This window comes from Centruroides vittatus, unplaced genomic scaffold (assembly GCF_030686945.1).
Source record: "Centruroides vittatus isolate TY-2023 unplaced genomic scaffold, ASM3068694v2 scaffold_520, whole genome shotgun sequence".
Taxonomy (NCBI): Eukaryota; Metazoa; Arthropoda; class Arachnida; order Scorpiones; family Buthidae; genus Centruroides; species Centruroides vittatus.
Window position 1 is genome coordinate 604,902 of NW_027122712.1, and position 7,025 is coordinate 611,926.

Below are 7,025 nucleotides of genomic sequence, written 5' to 3' on the forward strand. Positions count from 1 at the left end.
ACGGAGCGACCACTATTATCGAACGGACTCCGTATTAAATTCTGACATAACAAATTTGTGAATTAATAAAAACAGTTATAGTTAATTTATAATAAAAAAAGTTGCAAAGTAATGTTACTAATGAGAACAAAGAATTTATCACAATATTAAAAATTAATTTAAATGTTTGTATATTTTTAAAATAAGAATTTTTGGCTAATGTCAGATGTTTGTAATTAGCTGGCAATACTACTCGTGCTCATTCAGTTATTGAAACGTTTGGCGTGTTTCCATTGTTACTTGTTAGTTGGAACTTCCATTTTTATACTTTTGGATAGTAAGAGAATAGTCATGTCGTACAAAGGCGCACAGAAGATACAAAAGGTGATGGTTCAACCCATTAACCTCATCTTTCGGTATTTACAGAATCGAGCGAGGATTCAAGTTTGGCTGTATCAGAATATCACAATGAGGATAGAAGGACACATCATTGGTTTCGACGAATACATGAACTTGGTGTTAGACGATGCCGAAGAAGTCAATATGAAAACAAAACAGAGGAAAGCAATTGGCAGAATCTTATTAAAAGGAGAGAACATTACACTGATTATGAGCACCCAAACATTACCTGGTTGATGTAGTATGTTATCCATCTTAAGTGTGTTCTGTGAAATGATTTTATCTGTTCTTCATTAGTGCATATAATAATTCTGAAGTTCATTAAATGCTATTTCATCTTTGAGTGTTTTACTTTATTACGAGTACTGTACATGTCCAGTTAAGATTTAGAACACCCCGAATTTTAGTTACTCACGTTGTATATATGTATTTGAAGTATCAATAACATAAGTGAAATTAAAGAATGTGCTAATTTGTTTAGTAAAAGTTTTGTTTTCATAAATCATAGTGTCATGTCATATTTTTTCATTTAGATTTATTTTATATAATTTTTCGTGATACACTATTGCTTATATCTGCTAAAATTTATACTGATTTACAATAAAAAATTGCAAAAGTATAGTGCACTCCAGCTAATCTGAGTTATCATATGGTAGTTATTTGAATTTTTGGGACTATACAGTATAAAAACAATAGATAAATACTTATATGCCAAATACCGTAAAAACGTTTTTTAAATATATGTTAAAATGTGTAATTCATGTTAATTTTGCAATTTGACATGTTTTTAAAAATTCTGTGAATTATTGTTTTTGTCTGGAACATTTAGTGGAAAAACAAAGTTGGTTCAGATTTCTTGAAGTATGCTATATATCCTTGCAATTATAGTTTAAATACTGAAGATGGTGTAATTGGAAATCACTAATCACTTCCAACATTTAATTTTATTTGATAGAAAAAATTAAACAGATACCTAATAAAATATATACATATAATTGATTCATAGTAAAATTTTAAGTAATGGCTATATACATTATAAACAATAACTTTTGATAGACTTATTTTAAAACAATTCAATTTCATTTTTAAAAATGATTTAAAAAAAAATAAACCTTGATTTAATCTAGTAATTATAATTAAATAACATTAAATGTTGCTAAAAATGTTATTTAATCCTATGTAGTTTTGACAAAGTAAGTAGCAAATGGTGCAACTATACTAAATAATGATAAAACAAATTCAAAATGATAGACAAGTTTATATTATGCATAATAAAATTAATACTAGCGAGGTTGAGGCCAAAGTTTTAAATGCGAAAATGTGTACGTCGGATGTTCGGCGCTGCTTTCTGGTAAGCCTAGAAGTTTGACAATGGTGCTTGGATGTTGAGCATGATTCCACTGACTTTCCAAACACCATTGTCAAACTTCTGGGCTTGCAGGAAAGCAGCGCTGAACATCTGACGTACACGTTTTTGCATTTAAAACTTCGGCCTCAACCTCACTACTGTAAAATCAGTTTTGTAAATACTGTAGAAGTCATTTATAGTTCAAAATAAATTCCAATTTGTATATCCCAAACTTGCAACTAAAAATAATTACTTAAAACTTGCATGTAGATGAGAATTCTATTTTCTGGAATATCAAATGTATTTTTAGTGGTAATAATACATATTTACAAAACTCAAAGTAAAAATTGCTAAAAAAAAAAAAAACTCTGTATTGTGAGTAAACTTACTCATTATTGCAAGTTTGGAATAAAATTTAAAACAGGAATAAATTTACAATCTAGTGTATTAAGGAAAGAAGAAAAACATGTTCAAAATAAATTTTAAATGTAAAGATTCAATCAATCTTCATATTTAAAATTTATTATTAAAATTTATGAAAAGAAAAAATAATTTGTGTGCATTAAAGCAAAAAATAAAAAATTCAAGTATGTTTGGATACAGTAGGAAAGCTATTTTTGTGAAAGTTCTTTTTAACTCCTTATAATCCACTCCAATTTTTTGTTGTATTTTTGTTTAAGTTTACGATTCAGGATATTTTGGAATCTTGCTACCTTACTATTCTCTTCCCACAGGTATGACCTGTTGTATTGAAATATAAAGACAGTTATGCCGGCTAGAATATATAAGAAGTGGGTATTAGCCCTAACGAGGATAAGGGCCACATTGGAATTCTTAATGGAATGCAAGAGAATAAAAGTTTATCCCATGTCAATATACAGCATAAAACTGCCAAAGGGATGTGAATCTTTGATACTGAAGTTAAGAAATGTATGCCTTAGGAAAGTGATTAGATCAATGAGAAAGAAAGTATATTCTATATTATACAAAGTGATACAGGTAGAAGAAGATTTATTTCAACACAACAGGTCATACCTGTGGGAAGAGAATAGTAAGGTAGCAAGATTCCAACATAGCCTGAATCGTAAACTTAAACAAAAGTTCTTTTTAAAATGATATTTTTAAACTCTTGTGAAAATTTGAGATATATGAACATTTTAACTTTTTCTTGCAATGTGTTTTCTAGCAAAGCAATCCATAACTTAAGAAATTCATTTCTATACACATTCTTTTATATCCTTATCATAGCTGCAGATATAGAACAATTAAATATTGTTCTACAGAACATAACAATCATTTAGACTTAAACTTTAGTTTTATTGTGTTTTTCCATAAACTTTATCATCCTATATCCAACTGCATTGCCAGGCCCAGGAGAAAAATTTACATGGGTACCAGGTAAATAAATTATTTAAAAATTTATTTTGAGTTTTTCACGGATGTATCACTTTTACAAAATAAAGAACAATAATCATTGTTAAGCATTTTATATTACAATAGTGCATGAAAAAGCAACTTGTGAAATGATGTCACAGCCCTGAGAACTATACTCCATCATCCCTACCCTCTCATTGGCTCTGTCTATCACAGTGGTAGGATTACACCTTAACCAAGTGTGCAGACTTTTGGTTGTTTTTAGTGCTTTTGAATTTATTTATGACACATTTTTACTTAGTTTGGTATGTAATTTTACATGCAGATTTTTCTAACATGTTCAGATACATCCTATGTTTTGTTACATTGACATAAGAAATGTTAGAATTATTTACTTCTTATAACAGCAAACCTCTTAATGAATCTTTGAAAATTAAGTAAAAGTTGAAATTTACCATTTGTTATAGTTTTTTCTTAAAAATGGTGTAAAACTGAAAGCAAATTATTTAGAATATATAAATCATATCATCGGTGCAAAATTGTGTATCTATCCCAATATGCCTGAAATTATTATTTTTTGACTCCATCCCGTGAGCACTGAGAGGTCTTAAATTGTAAGTTAGACCAAGACAGGACCGAACACACATGTAATGGACCATTTCCCAAAAATTGTTGGAGTTTCTTGAACCAATGGATTATGCATTCAGTTTATTTTTAACTTCATAATTTGTTAAAAGTCTGCTTTCTTCTTTACTACTTTTATTAGCATATTGGATTATAAATATACAACTATATACAATTTTAAATAGGAATAGATTTTATAATTTTCCTATTTAAAGTTTAAATTTTATTTCTTTTGTGATTTACGAAGTGAGTTTACTTATGTTCCTAGACAAGTATGGCTTTTGACATGTTAATTAAGATTAAGTACTACAGTAAACAGACCATATCATTTACAATACAACCAGGGACACATTTCAGTCAGTGAAAATGAGGTCTAAAACTGACAAACTTCAGTTATTTTTTAAAAATTTATTTATTTATCTATAAATTGATGATAGTATATTAATGTTAGTAAAATTTTCCTATACAAAGATTCAGTGGCGTAACAAGGGAGTATATCATGCACCGGGCACCACTCGCAGAGGGGCGCCCAAATGGTCTCCAAGACAAACTATATGTGTTTCTGGAGAGGAGAGGGGGCGCCAATAAAGTGTCGGGTGCCAGTTATGTTCGCTACGCCACTGCAAAGATTATGTCTACAATTGAGTATTAAAAACAGGCAAAACCAGTATCTGGAAATTGGGGATGTCTGATTACCTTAAGTACTAACTTAAATGTCAGCAAAAAATTGTAATTATAGAATTTTCAAGAATAATTTTAGAATAGCATTATAATTCATAATGCATACAACATAATAATATGAACCTTTAATTTAATTATTTCTGTAATAAAATTTACTAATGGTTTTAATTTATTGTACTACTAGGTTTAATTAGTTTGTTTGGTTTACACATACAGATTTATGTAAATCTGTATGTGCTACCATGTTGTTTGTTTGCAGAATAATACTTGTAAAATAACTATAAAAATAATTATCAGTAAATCTTTGCTCCAGCAAATTTAGATGAAAGAACATTTAGATAGAAAATAGCATTTTTATGAGCATTGATTAAAAAGCTCAGTATATAGAAGAAAAAAGAACTTTCAACTATACAAAAAATTTAAAAAGTGTGCAAGAAAATTCAGATTTTGAGAAAAGTTTACGGAGAATGTTTAAAAAAAAAACTAATGCTAAGATTTGAAATAGATAAGAGAAAGAATGATAACGAGTTCGATTAATGACTATAATAACTTTTTTGCAAACTGCAGCAACAAGGTAAAAACAAAATAGAAGTATTTATCAATAATACATGAAAAAGTAAAATAAGGATATGCTAAAATTGAATGTAATTGTTAGATAGTTACAATATAATAAATTTATTCAATTGGTATAGCATTGAGAGCTTATATGGGCCCCATGGTAAAGTGGACCATTTTTGCCTGTAAGTAGGTCTGTTTTTTCTTGAGCAAATGAAATATGTAGAATATTTCCCTACTAATAAAAATCAGTCTTAAAGATTTTCTGTACAAAATTAATGTAGTTTTACTTTCATTAATTTTATAGAGGTAGGAATCACTACACCGGGGCTTGGAGAAAACTCCCCAGCTGCTACCCTTCAATAGCCCTGGATACAGAGTACATTAATCAAAGATACAAATCAAATCACTTGAAAAGAAATATATTATGTATTAGTATTAGGGTGGATCAAATGAAAACGGAACAGTAGCCATTATTTATTTTCAAATGTAATCACCAAAATTACACAAGCACTTGTTCCACTGTTGCACCAAGCGATGAATACCTCGTTCATAGAAAGAGTTTGGCCGAGACTGAAACCAGTTTCGAACAGTGTCCATGACTTCACTGTCCGATTGAAAACATCGACCCCGCAATGCTTTTTTTAGCGAACCAAAGATGTGAAAGTCACATGGTGAAAGGTCAGGGCTGTATGGTGGGTGTTCCAACACACTCCACCAAAACTTTGCAAGCATGCTCAGTTTATGAGTGGCCATATGTGGCCATGCATTGTCGTGGAGCAAAAGCACTCCTGAGGACATTCCTGGGCCTTTGACTTTGATTGCTGCATGCAAATGTTCCAGGGTTCCACGTTGCTCTTCTTTAGTCGCAAACATGATGTAGACTGATTGCCTGCCGGCCGACACTCCTGGCTGACCGCCAGCTCAAACTACATGGTTGCATGCGCTTACCAAGGGTGAGTCCATTCCTCAATAGAGTTTCTCCTCTTTCACCTCCCGCTCTACATCTACACACAGTTTTGTTACACTCACATACACATACACCAAATCATGACCACTGTTCCATTTTCATTTGATCCACCCTAATAACATGGAAAACTCCAGAATTACTATATTAAAACTTTAAATTATTTGAAAGCAAGTTAAGAGTATAAAATGATGTTAACATATCGTTGGTGCACAAGAATAGTGACACAACTAAAAAAAATAGTTCTTCCAGAACAGCTATTTAAAAGTTTCTTGTTTCCTGCAAGGCTTTGTCATGATCTTGGATTTTTAAAATTTTCAAATCTGTTTTGGAAATAAATATTAGTGTTCCTTCTTCCACATAAAAATATAGGAAGTTTGCTATACATTTCTACAATAAACTCGAAATTGGAAATTTTTTAGTTGTGTCACTATTTCTTGTGCACCAACAATATATTGACTAATCCTTTCCTTACATTTTTATAATGACCTATTCATTCTTTTCCTTTCTCCATCAGAATCATAATTGCTATAAGAGAAAATTGTTGTGATACAATTACCTCCTAATCTCTCTTTCTGTGTAAAGACCTGTGTATTTTTGGAATAAGAAAGTAAGCTTATTTCATATAGTTAATAAATAAGTTATATCATATACAGATCAACAAAAAAAATGCTGTATGTACTGTATAGTAAATTTGACTGAAGATAAAAGATTTATATAGGAGATTGGATGCAAAATTTACTACAAATGAAAAATTAACTAAAATTGGAAATGATTTAAAAGCTTTCTGTATGACAAAGTAACTAAATTATTTTTAAAGGTTGAAGAGCAGTAGACAAGACCAGGAATTGTGAGATGACTGAGCAGTTAAGGTGTAATCCTACCACTGTAATGGACAGAGACAATGAGGGTATAATTCTCTGGGCTCCGACATCATCCCACAATTTGCTTTCTCATGCACTATTGCAGGGCCTCTTAAACTATGGGTCGCAAGATTTTAATGCAAAATATTGAAAATAATTTGTGAGAGTTTGAAAATGGCACGCTTTGAGTCATAGGTTTCGTGAGTTGCACTTTGTGTCACTTCTGGTGCAGCGA